This window comes from Lingula anatina, chromosome 4 (genome assembly GCF_051362555.1).
Source record: "Lingula anatina isolate TDL-2025a chromosome 4, LinAna3.0, whole genome shotgun sequence".
Lineage (NCBI taxonomy): Eukaryota > Metazoa > Brachiopoda > Lingulata > Lingulida > Lingulidae > Lingula > Lingula anatina.
Window position 1 is genome coordinate 5,665,492 of NC_141770.1, and position 20,955 is coordinate 5,686,446.

The 20,955-nt window shown below is 33.0% G+C and overlaps 2 long non-coding RNA genes across 3 annotated transcripts; one reads left to right on the forward strand and one right to left on the reverse strand.

The window, feature by feature from the left end:
• Positions 1–10,656: 10,656 nt before the first annotated feature.
• On the reverse strand, positions 10,657–12,794 carry LOC147762131 (uncharacterized). Of its 2 annotated transcripts, none has more exons than XR_015333989.1 (2): positions 12,439–12,794; positions 10,657–11,726 (listed from the first exon to the last, which is right to left on the reverse strand). It is a non-coding gene; the product is annotated as an uncharacterized LOC147762131 (long non-coding RNA). The 2 variants fall into 2 exon arrangements; XR_015333988.1 differs by having other exon boundaries at positions 10,657–11,805.
• Positions 12,795–12,834: 40 nt separating this feature from the next.
• Positions 12,835–20,511, forward strand: LOC106150649 (uncharacterized). The gene is made up of 4 exons (XR_001237151.2): positions 12,835–13,004; positions 19,214–19,289; positions 19,517–19,635; positions 20,340–20,511. It is a non-coding gene; the product is annotated as an uncharacterized LOC106150649 (long non-coding RNA).
• The last annotated feature ends 444 nt before the right edge of the window (positions 20,512–20,955 follow it).

The window sequence follows — 20,955 nt, forward strand, 5'->3', positions numbered from 1 at the left end:
ATTTCAAGCTTGAAAATAGTTAAACGTTAACAATTTTGTCAAATCTATCCACATTTTTGTGAAATTTCTACAAACAAAGGTTAACTACTGTCAAAATCTGATATAAGCTTATCAGTTGCCTATGTCTGATGACACTGATTTTTTGGGCAATATATTTCTGAAAACCGAAAAATACATTGAAAACACAGGCAAATTTCAAGGTTAAAAATAGTTAAACGTTAATAATTTTGTCAAATCTACCCAAATTTTCATGAAATTTGTACAAATGATGCTTAACAAGAATAAAAATCTGGGGTGAGGTTATCTGTTGATTGCGTGTAAGGAAAGTGAGTTTTTGGTCAATATATTTGAGAAAACTGAAAATTACATAGAAAAGTTAGGCAAATTTCAAGCTTGAAAATAGTTAAATGTTAATAATTTTGTCAAATCTACCCAAATTTTTGTAAAATTTCTACAAACAAAGGTTAACTACTGTCAAAATCTGATATAAGCTTATCAGTTGCCTATGTCTGATGAAACTGATTTTTTGGGCAATTTATTTGACAAAACTGAAAGTTACATTGAAAACACAGGCAAATTTCAAGGATGAAAATAGTTAAACGTTAATAATTTTGTCAAATCTATCCAAAATTTTGTGAAATTTCTACAAATGAAGGTTAACTACTGTAAAAATCTGAGATAAGCCTGAAAATTGACTGGGTGTAATGAAAGTGATATTTTTTGCAGAGAATATATTGGAGAAAACCAAAAAATACATTGGAAAGTTTGGCAAATTTGAAGGATGATAATTTTAATAAATCTAGTCCAATTTTGGTGAAATTTCAAAAAGTGGAAGTTAATTACTGTAAAAATCTGAGATAAGCTTATCAGTTAACTTTGTGTGATGAAAGTGGCTTTTTGGACAATGTATTTGAGAAAACCGAGAAATACATCAAAAAAACTGCAATAACATGGCTGAAAATAGTTAAACGTTTATAATTTTCTCAAATCTGGCCCAATTTTAGTGAAATTTATAATTTGATGATTTGTGTTTGTGTAAAATGTGGAAAATTACCTAAAATTGTCATATGGAAAACAATAAATACTCTTTTAAGACTTTCAATAACAACCAATACCACCTGCAGATTCTTCTTTACAATGAGTTTGTGGAATCAGGCTGTTGGTACACCATTTGACAATCATCCTTAATCTTGCCACATATCATATACTGTACACAAGGATGAGATAGAACAATTTCGTCAAATCTAATGCAATTTTTTGTGAAATTTGTACATATAAAGGTTAAATACTGTCAAAATCTGAGATAAGCTTATCAGTGTACTGTGTTTGATGAAAGTGATTTTTGGGGCAATTTATTTGACAAAACTGAAAGTTACATTGAAAACACAGGCAAATTTCAAGGATGAAAATAGTTAAACGTTAATAATTTTGTCAAATCTACCCAAATTTTCATGAAATTTGTACAAATGATGCTTAACAAGAATGAAAATCTGGGGTGAGGTTATCTGTTGATTGCGTGTAAGGAAAGTGAGTTTTTGGTCAATATATTTGAGAAAACTGAAAATTACATAGAAAAGTTAGGCAAATTTCAAGCTTGAAAATAGTTAAATGTTAATAATTTTGTCAAATCTACCCAAATTTTTGTGCAATTTCTACAAACAAAGGTTAACTACTGTCAAAATCTGATATAAGCTTATCAGTTGCCTATGTCTGATGAAACTGATTTTTTGGGCAATTTATTTGACAAAACTGAAAGTTACATTGAAAACACAGGCAAATTTCAAGGTTAAAAATAGTTAAACGTTAATAATTTTGTCAAATCTACCCAAATTTTCATGAAATTTGTACAAATGATGCTTAACAAGAATGAAAATCTGGGGTGAGGTTATCTGTTGATTGCGTGTAAGGAAAGTGAGTTTTTGGTCAATATATTTGAGAAAACTGAAAATTGTTGAAAATAGAAAAGTTAGGCAAATTTCAAGCTTGAAAATAGTTAAATGTTAATAATTTTGTCAAATCTACCCAAATTTTTGTGCAATTTCTACAAACAAAGGTTAACTACTGTCAAAATCTGATATAAGCTTATCAGTTGCCTATGTCTGATGAAACTGATTTTTTGGGCAATTTATTTGACAAAACTGAAAGTTACATTGAAAACACAGGCAAATTTCAAGGTTAAAAATAGTTAAACGTTAATAATTTTGTCAAATCTATCCAAATTTTCATGAAATTTGAACAAATGATGCTTAACAAGAATAAAAATCTGGGGTGAGGTTATCTGTTGATTGCGTGTAAGGAAAGTGAGTTTTTGGTCAATATATTTGAGAAAACTGAAAATTACATAGAAAAGTTAGGCAAATTTCAAGCTTGAAAATAGTTAAACGTTAACAATTTTGTCAAATCTACCCAAATTTTTGTGCAATTTCTACAAACAAAGGTTAACTACTGTCAAAATCTGATATAAGCTTATCAGTTGCCTATGTCTGATGAAACTGATTTTTTGGGCAATTTATTTGACAAAACTGAAAGTTACATTGAAAACACAGGCAAATTTCAAGGTTAAAAATAGTTAAACGTTAATAATTTTGTCAAATCTATCCAAATTTTCATGAAATTTGAACAAATGATGCTTAACAAGAATGAAAATCTGGGGTGAGGTTATCTGTTGATTGCGTGTAAGGAAAGTGAGTTTTTGGTCAATATATTTGAGAAAACTGAAAATTACATAGAAAAGTTAGGCAAATTTCAAGCTTGAAAATAGTTAAATGTTAATAATTTTGTCAAATCTACCCAAATTTTTGTGCAATTTCTACAAACAAAGGTTAACTACTGTCAAAATCTGATATAAGCTTATCAGTTGCCTATGTCTGATGAAACTGATTTTTTGGGCAATTTATTTGACAAAACTGAAAGTTACATTGAAAACACAGGCAAATTTCAAGGTTAAAAATAGTTAAACGTTAATAATTTTGTCAAATCTACCCAAATTTTCATGAAATTTGTACAAATGATGCTTAACAAGAATAAAAATCTGGGGTGAGGTTATCTGTTGATTGCGTGTATGGAAAGTGAGTTTTTGGTCAATATATTTGAGAAAACTGAAAATTACATAGAAAAGTTAGGCAAATTTCAAGCTTGAAAATAGTTAAATGTTAATAATTTTGTCAAATCTACCCAAATTTTTGTGCAATTTCTACAAACAAAGGTTAACTACTGTCAAAATCTGAGATAAGCTTATCAGTGTACTGTGTTTGATGAAAGTGATTTTTGGGGCAATTTATTTGACAAAACTGAAAGTTACATTGAAAACACAGGCAAATTTCAAGGATGAAAATAGTTAAACGTTAATAATTTTGTCAAATCTACCCAAATTTTCATGAAATTTGTACAAATGATGCTTAACAAGAATGAAAATCTGGGGTGAGGTTATCTGTTGATTGCGTGTAAGGAAAGTGAGTTTTTGGTCAATATATTTGAGAAAACTGAAAATTACATAGAAAAGTTAGGCAAATTTCAAGCTTGAAAATAGTTAAATGTTAATAATTTTGTCAAATCTACCCAAATTTTTGTAAAATTTCTACAAACAAAGGTTAACTACTGTCAAAATCTGATATAAGCTTATTAGTTGCCTATGTCTGATGAAACTGATTTTTTGGGCAATTTATTTGACAAAACTGAAAGTTACATTGAAAACACAGGCAAATTTCAAGGTTAAAAATAGTTAAACGTTAATAATTTTGTCAAATCTATCAAAATTTTCATGAAATTTGAACAAATGATGCTTAACAAGAATAAAAATCTGGGGTGAGGTTATCTGTTGATTGCGTGTAAGGAAAGTGAGTTTTTGGTCAATATATTTGAGAAAACTGAAAATTACATAGAAAAGTTAGGCAAATTTCAAGCTTGAAAATAGTTAAACGTTAACAATTTTGTCAAATCTATACACATTTTTGTGAAATTTCTACAAACAAAGGTTAACTACTGTAAAAATCTGATATAAGCTTATCAGTTGCCTATGTCTGATGAAACTGATTTTTTGGGCAATATATTTCTGAAAACCGAAAAATACATTGAAAACACAGGCAAATTTCAAGGTTAAAAATAGTTAAACGTTAATAATTTTGTCAAATCTACCCAAATTTTCATGAAATTTGTACAAATGATGCTTAACAAGAATAAAAATCTGGGGTGAGGTTATCTGTTGATTGCGTGTATGGAAAGTGAGTTTTTGGTCAATATATTTGAGAAAACTGAAAATTACATAGAAAAGTTAGGCAAATTTCAAGCTTGAAAATAGTTAAATGTTAATAATTTTGTCAAATCTACCCAAATTTTTGTAAAATTTCTACAAACAAAGGTTAACTTCTGTCAAAATCTGATATAAGCTTATTAGTTGCCTATGTCTGATGAAACTGATTTTTTGGGCAATATATTTCTGAAAACCGAAAAATACATTGAAAACACAGGCAAATTTCAAGGTTAAAAATAGTTAAACGTTAATAATTTTGTCAAATCTACCCAAATTTTCATGAAATTTGTACAAATGATGCTTAACAAGAATAAAAATGTGGGGTGAGGTTATCTGTTGATTGCGTGTATGGAAAGTGAGTTTTTGGTCAATATATTTGAGAAAACTGAAAATTACATAGAAAAGTTAGGCAAATTTCAAGCTTGAAAATAGTTAAATGTTAATAATTTTGTCAAATCTACCCAAATTTTTGTAAAATTTCTACAAACAAAGGTTAACTACTGTAAAAATCTGATATAAGCTTATTAGTTGCCTATGTCTGATGAAACTGATTTTTTGGGCAATTTATTTGACAAAACTGAAAGTTACATTGAAAACACAGGCAAATTTCAAGGTTAAAAATAGTTAAACGTTAATAATTTTGTCAAATCTATCCAAATTTTCATGAAATTTGAACAAATGATGCTTAACAAGAATAAAAATCTGGGGTGAGGTTATCTGTTGATTGCGTGTAAGGAAAGTGAGTTTTTGGTCAATATATTTGAGAAAACTGAAAATTACATAGAAAAGTTAGGCAAATTTCAAGCTTGAAAATAGTTAAACGTTAACAATTTTGTCAAATCTATACACATTTTTGTGAAATTTCTACAAACAAAGGTTAACTACTGTAAAAATCTGATATAAGCTTATCAGTTGCCTATGTCTGATGAAACTGATTTTTTGGGCAATATATTTCTGAAAACCGAAAAATACATTGAAAACACAGGCAAATTTCAAGGTTAAAAATAGTTAAACGTTAATAATTTTGTCAAATCTACCCAAATTTTCATGAAATTTGTACAAATGATGCTTAACAAGAATAAAAATGTGGGGTGAGGTTATCTGTTGATTGCGTGTAAGGAAAGTGAGTTTTTGGTCAATATATTTGAGAAAACTGAAAATTACATAGAAAAGTTAGGCAAATTTCAAGCTTGAAAATAGTTAAATGTTAATAATTTTGTCAAATCTACCCAAATTTTTGTAAAATTTCTACAAACAAAGGTTAACTACTGTAAAAATCTGATATAAGATTATTAGTTGCCTATGTCTGATGAAACTGATTTTTTGGGCAATTTATTTGACAAAACTGAAAGTTACATTGAAAACACAGGCAAATTTCAAGGTTAAAAATAGTTAAACGTTAATAATTTTGTCAAATCTATCCAAATTTTCATGAAATTTGAACAAATGATGCTTAACAAGAATAAAAATCTGGGGTGAGGTTATCTGTTGATTGCGTGTAAGGAAAGTGAGTTTTTGGTCAATATATTTGAGAAAACTGAAAATTACATAGAAAAGTTAGGCAAATTTCAAGCTTGAAAATAGTTAAACGTTAACAATTTTGTCAAATCTATACACATTTTTGTGAAATTTCTACAAACAAAGGTTAACTACTGTAAAAATCTGATATAAGCTTATCAGTTGCCTATGTCTGATGAAACTGATTTTTTGGGCAATATATTTCTGAAAACCGAAAAATACATTGAAAACACAGGCAAATTTCAAGGTTAAAAATAGTTAAACGTTAATAATTTTGTCAAATCTACCCAAATTTTCATGAAATTTGTACAAATGATGCTTAACAAGAATAAAAATGTGGGGTGAGGTTATCTGTTGATTGCGTGTAAGGAAAGTGAGTTTTTGGTCAATATATTTGAGAAAACTGAAAATTACATAGAAAAGTTAGGCAAATTTCAAGCTTGAAAATAGTTAAATGTTAATAATTTTGTCAAATCTACCCAAATTTTTGTAAACTTTCTACAAACAAAGGTTAACTACTGTCAAAATCTGATATAAGCTTATCAGTTGCCTATGTCTGATGAAACTGATTTTTTGGGCAATTTATTTGACAAAACTGAAAGTTACATTGAAAACACAGGCAAATTTCAAGGATGAAAATAGTTAAACGTTAATAATTTTGTCAAATCTATCCAAAATTTTGTGAAATTTCTACAAATGAAGGTTAACTACTGTAAAAATCTGAGATAAGCCTGAAAATTGACTGGGTGTAATGAAAGTGATATTTTTTGCAGAGAATATATTGGAGAAAACCAAAAAATACATTGGAAAGTTTGGCAAATTTGAAGGATGATAATTTTAATAAATCTAGTCCAATTTTGGTGAAATTTCAAAAAGTGGAAGTTAATTACTGTAAAAATCTGAGATAAGCTTATCAGTTAACTTTGTGTGATGAAAGTGGCTTTTTGGACAATGTATTTGAGAAAACCGAGAAATACATCAAAAAAACTGCAATAACATGGCTGAAAATAGTTAAACGTTTATAATTTTCTCAAATCTGGCCCAATTTTAGTGAAATTTATAATTTGATGATTTGTGTTTGTGTAAAATGTGGAAAATTACCTAAAATTGTCATATGGAAAACAATAAATACTCTTTTAAGACTTTCAATAACAACCAATACCACCTGCAGATTCTTCTTTACAATGAGTTTGTGGAATCAGGCTGTTGGTACACCATTTGACAATCATCCTTAATCTTGCCACATATCATATACTGTACACAAGGATGAGATAGAACACTGTTCTTGCTGCTGTCTTTCACTGCCTGCTTTTTCTATAGCCATGACTGCACAGGTAGAGTCAGTTCACCAAGGGGCCTCCCCACTGTATTGAAAGGGTCACCTAGAAAAGGAGACATAAGAATTGATTTGTGATGAGACTAATATTATTTTATGAAAGACAAAAGCCTTACAGATGAGCAGAGCCAAGTTTTAAAAAAATCTAACAATGGTGTACTATCAAGTGTCCAAACAGATTTGGCAGAGACAAGTGTTGTGGTGAATCACCTGTCACAGGTGGTCACACTTGTTTCTGCCCAGACTAGGTACATTTATACTTTTATAATAAAAATAAATTAGGTTATAAAATTCTAACTTGGTCAAAGCAACTAAATTTTTATTCTTATTTATAGAAATTAAGTTAATTGACTGTAATTTTCTGAAATAATCCTAACAGTTGACTGTGTGTAACCAAAGTGATTCTTTGGAAAAAAGATCTCAAGACTGTTGAAAGACTGGCAAATCCCATGGATAATAAATAGTTAAACATTTATAATTTCGTCAAATCTAATGCAATTTTTGTGAAATTTTTACATATGAAGGTTAAATACTGTCAAAATCTGAGATAAGCTTATCAGTGTACTGTGTTTGATGAAAGTAACTTTTTGGGCAATTTATTTGACAAAACTGAAAGTTACATTGGAAAGACTGGCAAATATGAAGGATGAAAATAGTTAAATCTGAATAATTTTGTGAAATCTACCCAAATTTTCATGAAATTTGTACAAATGATGCTTAACAAGAATGAAAATCTGGGGTAAGGTTATTTGTTGATTGTGTGTAATGAAAGTGAGTTTTTGGACAATATATTTGAGAAAACTGAAAATTACATAGAAAGGTTGACAAATTTCAAGGTTAAAAATAGTTAAATGTTAATAATTTTGTCAAATCTACCCAAATTTTTGTGAAATTTCTACAAATGAAGGTTTACTACTGTAAAAATCTGAGATAAGCTTATCAGTTGACTGTGTATGATGAAAGTGATTTTTTGGGCAATATATTTCAGAAAACCGAAAAATTTGTTGAAACACAGGCAAATTTCAAGGCTAAAAATAGTTAAATGTTAATAATTTTGTCAAATCTATCCAAATTTTCATGAAATTTGTACAAATGATGTTTAACAAGAATAAAAATCTGGGGTGAGGTTATCTGTTGATTGCGTGTAATGAAAGTCAGTTTTTGGACAATATATTTGAGAAAACTGAAAATTACATAGAAAGGTTGTCAAATTTCAAGGTTAAAAATAGTTAAACGTTAATTTTTTTTTGTCAAATCTAGCCCAATATTTGTGAAATTGGTAATTTGATGATTTGTGAAGAAAAGGTGGCAAATTAACTATAATTGTCATCTGGAAAACAATATATACCCCTTTCAGACTTCTCATGACAATACAACATACAGTTCTCTTTAAAATGGGATTCAGGGAATCAGGCTGTTGGCATTTCATTTGACAACGTCCTTAATCGTGCCACATTTCATGTATTGTTCCACTGGATGAGACTGTGCTGCTATTGCTGCGCTGCTGTCTTTCACTGCCTGTTTTTTCTACAGGAATTAGCCAAAACTGCACAAGTAATTCACCAAGAGACCTGCCCACTGTATTGAAAGGGTCACCTAGAAAAGGAGACAGAAGAATTGACAAGACTTGTTTCTGCCAAGACTGGTACACTTATACATTTTCAATAAATAAAGTTATAAAATGTTAACTTGGTCAATACAATCAAATTTTCAGAAAAAATTTGTACAAATGAACATTAACAACTGTAATCATCTAAGAGGAACACAATATAAAAATTAAAATTGTATGCCCCAGAACATATGTTAACAGAAGATACGTTACAATTTAGGCTCCTTACATTATGTATAGACATTGTAAAAATTTAATGTGGATGTAAAATTGAGACAGTCGTGGATTTTTGATCTACATACACATGTATGTTTAACAGTTGAATACAATTGTGTATTGGGTTTATGTGATCAATGAAAACTTCGAACAGACTATGGCTGTGTTCAGAATAAAAGTTATCATTCCAGCAGGATCTATCTATCTGTGCATGGAATCTCTGTGCATAATCTTGATGAGAAAACTATCGATAATATAAAAATTGCATAGGAGTGATGATGCAGGGAAGTAGCTTAAACATGCTGGTATGCAACAAGTAACAGTGTAACAGTGTGCACACTATGGTAATTTTAAAGGGACGTACTGATGTGGGATCTATTGGTGTGAGATGTGTATAATGCAAAAATTTACCAGGGGGAATATCAGTGTGAAGGAGTGTCGACATGACCCAGTATGGACAATAATATACATAATGATAAAAATGACAGGGAATAACCATTCCATGCCATGGAGCCATTAATCACTCCTATATGTCCAACCTAATCAGCAAAATAATTCAGAATGTTCCATACCAAGCAAATTTGTTTCAAGCAGCAGATACCATTTAAATGCAAAATTTGAATCACTAAAGGTAGCTCATATGTTGACAGGTGTTTAACACCACCCTCTCCCCCTCAACACTGCGAGTCCTAACGCTCGTTTGCCAGTTCCGTAATCTTGTTCCACCACACACTGGAAATTCCACACTTCCCAGGAGCTGGGCCCCGTAACTCGAAAGTATCGCGTATTGCGACTGAGCGCAAGCATCTCCATTCCATAACTCACCCCATATAATACATTGTAGCCTCTATGTGATATCGCTATTTGCAATAAGCAATGCTTTCGAGTTAGGGGGCCCTGAACAGTTAACAAGGTCTGCAACATTTTGGGGAGAGACGGATGAAATATTTTGTTTGCAAAGCTTTGCATGGTGAAATGGGGGAAGTGAGTTTTGAGCTGGTCTAAAAGTTTGCAATATGGTTTATATTAATGCAAACATTGCTTTGGTAGTTTCATAATTTTTTCTCTTCTGTCTCCCTACAAAGTGTCCCACATTTGAAAGTTATGGGGTGGACGTCCTGTGTCGAACAGTGATAGCGACAGCCATGACACAGACAAACAGACCGATCAGAATATATAAAGATACTCGTGTCTGTATATAAAAATGTATTTTGCACTTATATGCAAATTACATTGCCTATAATAAAATAAGGCTGACAAGAAGCAATGTTCATATCAGAGATTTCAAATAGTGGGGATCTTGATGGCATAAGGTGATTAAAAAAAAATTATCTTCATAAACCAGTCTTGCAACACGATATGTTTTTATACTTTTTACAATAAAATAGGACTAAATCATATGATCATGTAACTGGTTTGAGTCCACTTACACTACTGGTTTTGGACACTGTTTACAACACCTGTCTCAGGAAAAAAGCCTCCCTTGAACCTCACTTGTGTAATGTATAGTGAAGCTCGTACGTCATGAAAATCATCACAGATGGGGGAAATGAATAGATGGAAATTATCACGTTATCTATTTGAATCTCAAGTAATGTTAGCAAAGCTTGTACACAGCAAAATAAGATTTGAAAGGAGGGTAAAATGTGTTTGAAAGATGTGTTCAGCACTTGGGGTAAATTGCAATTCTTCCGGTAGGGTGGACTTTTTAGCAGTTGGCCCACACAATGACTTTTTTAAAGGTTTTTATTGCTGTATTTAAATCATATTTGACCAAAGTGTTGTTTCTTTGAAATTAATCAATTAATCTTGGTCTGTTTTGCACATTACAGTAGGTTTTGTAAAAATATCAATCTAACCTAAAAGAAACTTAAAAAGTTGACACATGAGCAAAAGTTTTGTGTGCATCATACTCAATGGCAAGTATGCACTTATAAAGATTTGATTGTAAATTTGAACCTACATGCACTCGCTCTTGTATATGTATATATATAATTTAATAAAAGCCTAGCACTTCACTGTGTGGAATTTATCCATAAAGTCACATCTGACAAAATAATTTATCATGTGTCTAATGTCAAAGAACTTGGCATTATGGTCGATAAGCACAAATTTCTCTGCACAAAGGTGTTCCTTCTTTCTTTCAAGCCAAAGAATGAAGTCTCCAAGAGCCTGTTGCACAGACACTTTACTGATCTCCTGTGGTCCTTCTGGTAGTTGGTTTGTGTGCTTTCTCTAACAGATGAATGAATGCAATGTTGTAATCCTTAACTGCTGCTTCGTGGGTTTCACCTGTTCCATAAACAAGTACAATGTATGTATTGACAGCAAGCAACATCCGGTTAGTTGGACCAGTTGGTGTAGTATTGACTTTGCTATCATGTTATATCTCATTTAACTTGTCTGTCAGCTCACTCTACATTGGAATAGGTATGTTAACCATGTGAGTGATTCTGTACAGGTGTTACACTCTCCTCTACCTCATTGTACCTGTAATACTGGTATGTGCCAATGTCACCTACATATGTACTGAGTAGGCTTTCAAATACATCAATTACTGTTACTGTTTCTAGTTCAAGTCCGGTATCAATTAACATGGTTCACTACAGCATCAGAGAATTTTATCAGGTTCAGTCTTTCACATGCACTGCCTGACAGAAACTGGTGATTCTCCTTAACTTCCAAGTGAAAAAGTTACAGTAATTTGATGCTACATGAGCCCAATGGTTGTGTTCCCAATTTTGCTGAATATCTCCTTTTAAATCAGCTGAAGCATGCACCTATCACTCCCATTAATTCTGCAATTACAAAGAAACAGTCCAAGTTGCCTTTAATAACATCATTTTACCAGGTGAGTCACTTGAGCAAAGAAAAGATCTGAAATATAACAGTTCATGTATATGTATAAGTAACTCTGAAGTTGTGAATGCTACAGACTTAATTTCCCTGAGTGGCTTTATCCAAATAATCATTAATTCTAAAAGTATTATGAAGATTAAGGAAACAAAAGATCTTCCATGATTCTGCCACAAGACAACTGTATTTCATTTCAAACTAGGTGATGCAGGAATTAATTGTGTAGGGGATAACATGACAGGACTTAATTAAAACGCTTGGTTTGGTACTTATGGAGGAAAACATTAATTGCCAAAATTGTGGAAAAAAATCACTGTAAAAGTAATCCAATCCTGCAGATTTCCAGAGGCAACTTGTCTTTTAACAAAAACCACTCAGTTCAAAAGTAAAACAGAAATATGTACAGTTTTTAACTTAAATATGAGGCAAACATCACCAAAATTGTGCAAACAATAATAATAATAATAATAATAATAATAATAATAATAATAATAATAATAACACGAAAAACAGAATAATTACTTATATGTAAACTGATCATGCTGGTTTTCGAAAGCAACCTGGCAACCAAGGCAATTGCCTAAAATGGACATATGCCAAACAGGCATATTTTTCAAAAAAAAAAAATCTTTTTTAACAATTCTGGCAACAAACCTTGACAACTGGAACCCCTACTGGACTACCAGGCGCTGACAGTTAATGTCGGGCCCTGATTTTGCAATGCTTTTCATACTTACAACTTTTTTGCATTAATTGGCTTCTGTCTTTCAGTTCCATAAAATTAAAATGACATCTACCCTTATTTTTTGGATGTCAACTATCAGTACCGCGAAAATAAAAGCAGGCATGTGGAGCTAGAATTTTGTTAAAATATTTGTCTCGGCTATATATTTTCATCTTGTTTGAATCTCATATTGAAATCTGCAAATAAGAATAATTTCATGAATAAACCGCATTATATTAAGCATAAATGCATTGTTATAAAACAATTTTTGCTTTTATATCACGTATCAAAACTTCGAAACAATCTTCAATCTGGTGGACTTGGAAGCGCGAAGTCGGTGAGAGCAGACGCCGCTGCAGTTTACAGATAACACGAGCAAAAACGATGAAAACCATTGCAGCAGTCGTATACGGATGGTTTACGAGTGTGCAAAGTGTAACACAATTATTGGCGCCAAGTCCTGTTGGCTTGGAGTGGACTTAGATCTTTGGGCGCTGTAAGTAACCTCCACTATCTCCATCTTCATTCTTCAATCATTTCGTATTTTTGTCGCTGAGCAAGTGTTAGTTAATTCATTTAGTTATTCATAAGAATTACTTACATAAAAGCTTCTTCACCATGTTATGACTTGTGTTTTTATTTGCCCAACAGTGCATGTAAGTTTATAGTGCGTACTTATACTTTTTAGTAGTATGAAAAAACATAGATCTAGAGATAAAACTGAGTGCTCATTCCCTTTGAAATAATCGGTATTCATATATCGGTCCAAATCCGCCTAGACTCTCGTTGAATGCAATCTGTTTAACAGAAAAATATTCCTCTTTTTGTTTTTGACCCATAGTTTCAGTGGGAACGAGTCCTTAAAGTAGTTACTGGCTAGTAACTAAGGGGTTTGAACTCCCAAGAGGGCCAAGACGGAAGCGTTGATATATATCCCTTACGAAAAAGTCCTATAGGATCCTTTAAGATCCTATAGGTTTCTATAGGAAATTTGGCCAATTTCCTATTGGATCCTCTTTCTTACCTGTATTTTATAGCTTGCCATATACAGTCCTTTAGCTGTGTTACTACAGTGATTCAGAAACTTTATGTGAAAAGAGAGACATGTGTCTCCTGTTTCATGAAAATATGAGACACAAGGTTCAAAACAAGGGACACATCATAAACAACATTTTTTATTTCCATAAAACAAGTTTTATTCTTAAAAAAAAAAATTTGCTCCTTGAAACATTCTTAGGCAAGATTGCCAGAAGTGCCATTATTAATGTCATGTCAATGTAGTAATGTCAATTAAGTAATGTAATGTCATTACACCGCAAAGTCATTATTGTCTCATACATCAATGTTCATGAGAAATGCCTTTGTCATTTTGCTTTAAACACACCAAGAGCACTTCTAAAGTCAAAATCCTGAGAAAGGGGGCCATTTAGTTTTATGGTGATCAACATTTGTAAATTTTCACTGATATTTGTCATGAACTCCTGGTAGGTCTTCAAATATGGCACTCCATTGGCTGCTTGGCTAGACACGAATGCAAGTTGGTGAGCAATGCAGTGCAGTTGAATGAGCTGTGGATTTATTTCTCTTTTTAGTCTTGTACCGACTCCATTGTGTTTTCCGGTCATAACCTGATGAGATAAAGATTGAAATTAATTTTTCCAAATCAACATCTGATGAACTAACCATTATTTTAGAAAAATTCAAACTCTTAATTTTTTTCATTATTAAAAAGTTTCCAAACTATTTAATATGTTGGAATTTTTCATAAATATAACAGACTGACAGTAATAATTATAATCCTGACTAAATAAAATTCATGAATGAAATTTCAAATATTTATTCCATTTATTGTTTCCCTGTAATATATTATATATCCAGTACATTAGTTAATTTATTCTATTTATCAACTTCACACCAATTGTTTTTTATTTATTGTTTCTTGATAATATTATGCAATACTGACCGATGCACCGTCACTTCTTAGTCCTACTACCTTATCAGGCGGCACTTCAAACTTTGTCACGAGATTTTTGACAGATGTTGCAATGGTGTCTGCTTTCCCATCCAGTATTTCACAATTCTCTAAGAAAATGGTCTCTGGTTTACAGTCTTATGATATCCTCGCATACGCACCCAGTTTTTTTGTTCTAGTAATGTCACATGATTCATCACAAAGCACAGAGATATAGTCTGCATCTGTCAGCTTTTTTCTCATATCTCGGAGAATCACTTCGTATATACTCTCTTGAAAGTCTTTGGTAATAGTGTAGGATTGGTAGTATTTTGTGACTGGCGCAAGAGCACTGCATACTTGCTGTATCAAAAAATCAACAAAATCTGGGTACTTGGATGTTGGTATGTCCTGCTTTGCCAAGAAATATATTGTTCGTAGAGCATGGATTATGGCACTGTCGTTCTCACTAAACTGATTTTTTACCAGTCTCGATAGTGTTGACCTTGAGATTTCATCTTGAACCGACTGGCGATGGTCAGCTGCTGAAGCATGCCGCTCCAAAGTCGTGGTTCTGAAGTTGCTACAGCCTTCGGTAAAAACGTTCTTTTTTGGCTTTTTACACATAGTGTGCAAAACATATGGTTGTCTTTGTGTTCTAGCCATGTCCATTTAGATTTCCAAGCTTCATTGAACTCTCGTTTGACACGTTTCCGAGGCAAACAAGCGGCCGGCTGGTCAGGAGGTTCAGTTTCACTGTCACTTTGCTCAGGCTCCGCCATGTGCGAGGGGGAAAATTGCGATGAATGCAAGAAGAAGCATGATTAGCTGAATTCGCAAGCGTTGCTAAGCGCTATAACTGAAAGGTGCGATGTTATTGGCTGTTGAGTCCCACTCAGTTTCAGGTGAAACTGCGCACTCACTGAACAACTTTTACTTTGTTAAACTGTTTGGATCATTTTTGATTTTTATTAAATTTGACTATATACGTATTTTTCTGATTTCCTGGTCGCAAAGGTGATGCTATTTATGCAACAATGGCCTCATGTTGGGTCGCATTACGATCGTTTTTTATGAGACAGTAATGAAATTTATGGGTCAAAGAAATGTCGCAAAGTCGCGCCGTTTCTGTATCGCTGCGTTAGCATAAGGCTAATAGGGATTATATTTACCCAGGTCATTACTTAGAATAAGTTGTATCATTGTGAAGACAGTTTTACTGCAGACTTTTGTGAGCCTGCTCAAAGATACAAAAAAACAGGTCACACGATAAAAAACCCAATTTAACCATGTTGACATAGTTTACTGCCTCCATAATTGCAAATAATGGAACATCTAAGTATCTTCAAGGTGTTACTTTCTCAGGCTTTTTCTTTGATGATATTTTGCTCTTGCATTATCTGAAGATGTCAGCAGTCAAGATTTGTCTACTAGTTGGCTGTAAGTTTTCTACCTAGAGTAGGTTATGTGTCAGTGTGTCTGAGAATAGCACAATATCCTGCATGGAACTTGAGAGAACTTCCTTTGTTCATGACAGAACTTTTCACCTGCTGTTTTCAACATGAAACGATCATTAGAGTGTGCAAAGTTAGGTTCATTGTATTTATCTATTTCCTGTTAACCTGTTAAGGTATGTTCCCTATTAAATGGAGCAAAGGTGCTGTGCCGTGCAAGCTGACAGTTACATGTCTAAATCATTTGGGAAGTTCTGATTAAACACAAAAATAGCAAACCCCTGCCCAAATATCAAATATTTTAATATTTTTGGTGATTTCTTTTTAATTTCCATCCAGCATTGTGCCATTTATGAATGTGGAATGACATTGGTAATTATGCAGGTATACTTGTGCAGTATCTACCCCCCCACCCCCAAATCCCAATTTTACCTCTAAATCTAAAGTCCAGTCAGCCCAGGCCTCTAACACTAACTAGTACTAAACTAACCCTTAACTCCAACCTAACCCTAACTCTAAGGGGCCAGGGTGGGACACTGCACAAATGCTGCTAATTCCCACTGTTTAAGTGTTATTAGTACCACCAGCGTGTACGCTGGCGGTACTCATGGTTTTAGTCCCGACCCGTCTCGTCCGGCTCCGCCGGCTCCGCGTACTGGCGCCGGATACAAGTCACCGTTACCGCTTCTCCTCCTAGACCGCAAGGACCCCTGTCCCCATCTCTTGGATTTAGGTCACATATAACCTCAACTTGAACCCCCAGGTTTTTTTGTCTCAGTCGGTGCATTGACCTGGGCGTGACGCTCCTTGAAATGCACCCTTGTCAAAATTTTTGAAAATTCAATGCCAATTATCTACCCTACGGAAGGAATTATGGGAAAATTTTCTACAGACAGCTTTCCAAAAGTCATATGTGTAGATTTCAAATATGCCCTTGGATTTGACCTTTGACCTTTATTTCAAGGTCAAACGGGCCAAAATTTTTAAAAAAATGAAATTTTTTAAGAAAAAAAATATTATTTGCCCTGTTATTCAGACACCACACAGACTTAACCAATAATATTATTGGAAAGTGTTACCCTTCAGGTCATCTTTCATCTCCATGAATTTGGGGTCAATCGGTGCATTTTCTTGGGAGTAGCGGCCATAAGATTCCAAAACTGAAAACTGTCTCTAATTCGGGAACCGTTAATGCTAGAGACCCATTCTTTTTTGCATTTTGTAGAGCATGTAAAGCCCAACACTGGAAGTGGTCTCCGTTTTTTTGTATTCCAAACGGTTTTCGTGTTATGCTGTATTAAAAAGTACTTTGTGGTGGCACATTATTGTAACTCAGAATTGTAACATTTAGTCCCTTATATCTCCAAAACTGGCCGAGATAGGTCAATAGTTATTATTTAAGTTGAATAGGAAGTCATTTACTTGCAATCTAGATGTGAGCTTGAAATTGACCTTTGACCTACTTTTCACCATGAACTGAACTTTGCAAATTATTGTTCCCTTTTATCTCCAAAACTGGCAGAGATAGGTCAATAGTTACTATTGAACTTGAATAGGAAGTCACATACTGGCAATTTAACAGTGACCTTAAAATTGACCTTTGACCTACTTTTCACCATGAATTGAACTTTGCCAATTTTCGTTCCCTTTAATCCCCAAAACTGACAGAGATAGGTCCATAGTCACTATTGAACTTGAATAGGAAGTCATATACTGACAATTTACTATGACCTTAAATTTGACCTTTGACCTACTTTTTACCATGAACTGAACTTTGCAAATTTTTGTTCCCTTTTATCTCCAAAACTGGCAAAGATACGCCCATAGTTACTATTGAATTTGAATAGAAAGTCATTAGAGGCAATTTATTTTGACCTTAAAATTGACCTTTAACCTACTTTTCACCATGAACTGAACTTTGAAAATATTTGTTCCCTTTTATCTCCAAAACTGGCAGAGATAGGTCCATAGTTACCATTGAACTTGAATAGGAAGTCATATACTGGCAATCTAAGTGGGACCTTGAAATTGACCTTTGACCTACTTTTCATCATGAATTGAACTTTGCAGATTTTCTTTCCCTTTTATCTCCAAAACTGGCAGAGATAGGTCCATAGTTACTATTGAACTTAAATAGGAAGTCATATACTGGCAATTTACTGTGACCTTAAAATTGACCTTTGACCGTCTTTTTACTATGAACTGAACTTAGCAAATTTTCGTTCACCTTTATCTTCAAAACTGACAAAGATAGGTCCATAGTTACTATTGAACTTGAATAGGAAGTACACTAGCAATCTGTGACCTTGAAATTGACCTTTGACCTACTTTTTATGATGAACTGCTTTTTGCATGTTTTCTGGCCTTTAAATCTGCAAAATTGGCAAAGAAATGCCCATGGTTGCTATTGAACTTGAATAGAAATTCATATACTATGATATTGAAATTGACCTTTGACCTACTTTTTCACCATGAACTGAGCTTTGCATATTTTCTTGCCTCTCATATCTTTAAATCTAGCAGAGATGTCCCCATTGTTTCCCCTAGGTTTTATCTTTTGTCAGCACATATGCACCATTGACAACGTATTTCAAGGAAAACCAATAGGCCTTTTGTCTAGAGAATACAGGAGTGATCAAGGGTATGAAAATGCAAGTCAATTCAAAAATCTGCTTGATTGTATCATTTTTAGTCATATTTTTTTGCATATTTTGAGAACTCTTGTTGATTGCATCTTATAGAGCTTGTCAAACACCAGACTGGTGATGGTGTCCCTTTTAGGAGGGGGGGGGGGTCCATACGAATGCGCTTACTCCAGCTGGTGGTACAATATCCGGAGGCGGTATCGCCTCTCTGATCCTCTAGTTTTAACGGGTAAAGAGTACACTGTAAGGATCATCAAATCAGAAGTAATCTCAGCACTTGGGCTTTATTTTATGAGCATATTGAAAGGACAAAGAAAGTCAAGATGTAGTTATTCTTCAATACACTATATGTGCAGAAGTGCATGGGGTGGAGAATAGAGCAGCAAAAAAGGGAGCATGTGCTCTGAAAAGTGTATATTTAGTTTATTGCAGTGATTTTATGATAAGTATTTCACTTAAAAAATGGAGAGAAAGCTGGTTGCACATATTATTTTAAATGTACTTTATGTAAAAGAGGCAAAATGTTAGTGCAGTCTACTCAAAGTACTTCTGTGTTAGGAGTTTAACCACTTTGGTTAATAAAAAAAACTTCATATAGTGTTTGTGGTTTTTTTATTTCTATTTATTTATTTATTTTGACATTTTCACATTTCAGCATAGACAATAGTTAGCCAAAGAGTGTGAACAGGTCACAAACTGGTTACTTCAACAAAAGCCCCAGATGTTGGAAGGTGGGCATTTTAGTTTGCAATCTTTCATTGCTGTTGACTATTAAATCAAAGGAAGTTTGTCTTTAAACTTCAAAACTTTGTTCTTTTTATTTTGTGCCAAGAAAAGACATTATTCAGAATGTTTAATAGATATATGGTGTAGATACTGAAAATGTGTTTCTGTTATTTTGTTAATTTAATTGTGTTTGCAATCAGTGACAATATATCATAATTCCACATATTTACAGCATGTCTGGCTGAAATGTTCACACTGCAATAAAATCCTTGACAAGAAGTATCGCCCAACACCCAGAAGGTTGGATAGCCACCAAGGGGCCTTTACTTTGTATTTGAACAGACTTGAGAGGTAAGCAGATCTTTAAAGAGGCATGATTTTATATGAGGCTATGTGTCATATTGTTGTTGAGGTGAAACTTGAATGGTGTGTGAAAAAATTATTTATCACTCTAAGATGTTGGCATGTTTGGATTTTTTTAATTTATTTATTTATTTTTGCATGTATTATGGTGATGTTTGTCTCATATGCGTCTCATATGTTTGTCTCATATGCGTCAAATAGTGCTTTTATTTCAAATTTAGTGTGTAAAAATGTCAAACTACAAGCATAGGTCAGATTTTTTTTTACTTTGGGTTTTTTGGTAAAACAGATATTAATGCTGGGTTGATTTTAATGAAATTAACCAGGAAAGCTGAATAAGAGTCAAGTTTTGTACAGACTGAGAAATTTTCTACACGACTGCTCCTTGTTACAGTACAAATATCTGCTTCTTCAGTTTTGTTACCTTTAGACCAGTTGGTCCATTTTGTCACAATGAAGCCATCAACCTGCTCACTACACATGATGTCATGTAGCCCAAGACTATAAAACATGGCTAAGTTAATATAAGATTGTGGATCCCCCTAGCTCTGAGCCTGTGTTTCAAATGTTTTTAAATATAAATTGGAACAGATGTTGTCCATTGTGTGTGTTTGTGTGCATTCTGTAGAATAAACATTTAAAAACTCTTAATGTAAATATTTCTTGTGATACAATTATTGGTTTCATTTCAGATGAAGATTCTTCTTGTTACCCTCAATCAGAGAGTGTGCTATTTGGAATCATTGCTCCCTTCTGAACCAGCTCAGTCCTCCCATCGTTCAAGTAATGTTGCAACAGTGGCTCCATCTAGTGGGACAAACAGCTCTACAACAGTGGCTCCATCTGGTGGGACAAACAGCTCTGCAGCAGTGGCTCCATCTGGTGGAACACAAACAGATTGACAGCAGAAAAACAAGCAGGTTTTAAGTTGAGCTGGACAAGAAAATAAAGTAGATTGATCTACAGGATTGTCTGCAAAATCATGGTTTTGTTAATAGAAAAGCGAAGATGCCATCACAGATGTTAAATCAGACTTGTTTTTACAAAATTATCAATTTTTTTTTTTTTTTTTTTTTTTTTTTTTTTTTTTTTTTTAGATGAGTGTCTGGTGAAGACTGGTTCTCATGTGTAATTTATCCCATAAATCTTAAACCATAAATCATTCTTTTTTAATATTTATAAAAGTTGAGGATCTAGTAAATACTGGCACTCAGTTTAATTTAAATGTAATTAATCTTTGTGTAAAAAAAACTGCATTTATCTTCATGAATGGTGTTAAAAGGGACATTTTTACAAGTATTGTTTCAA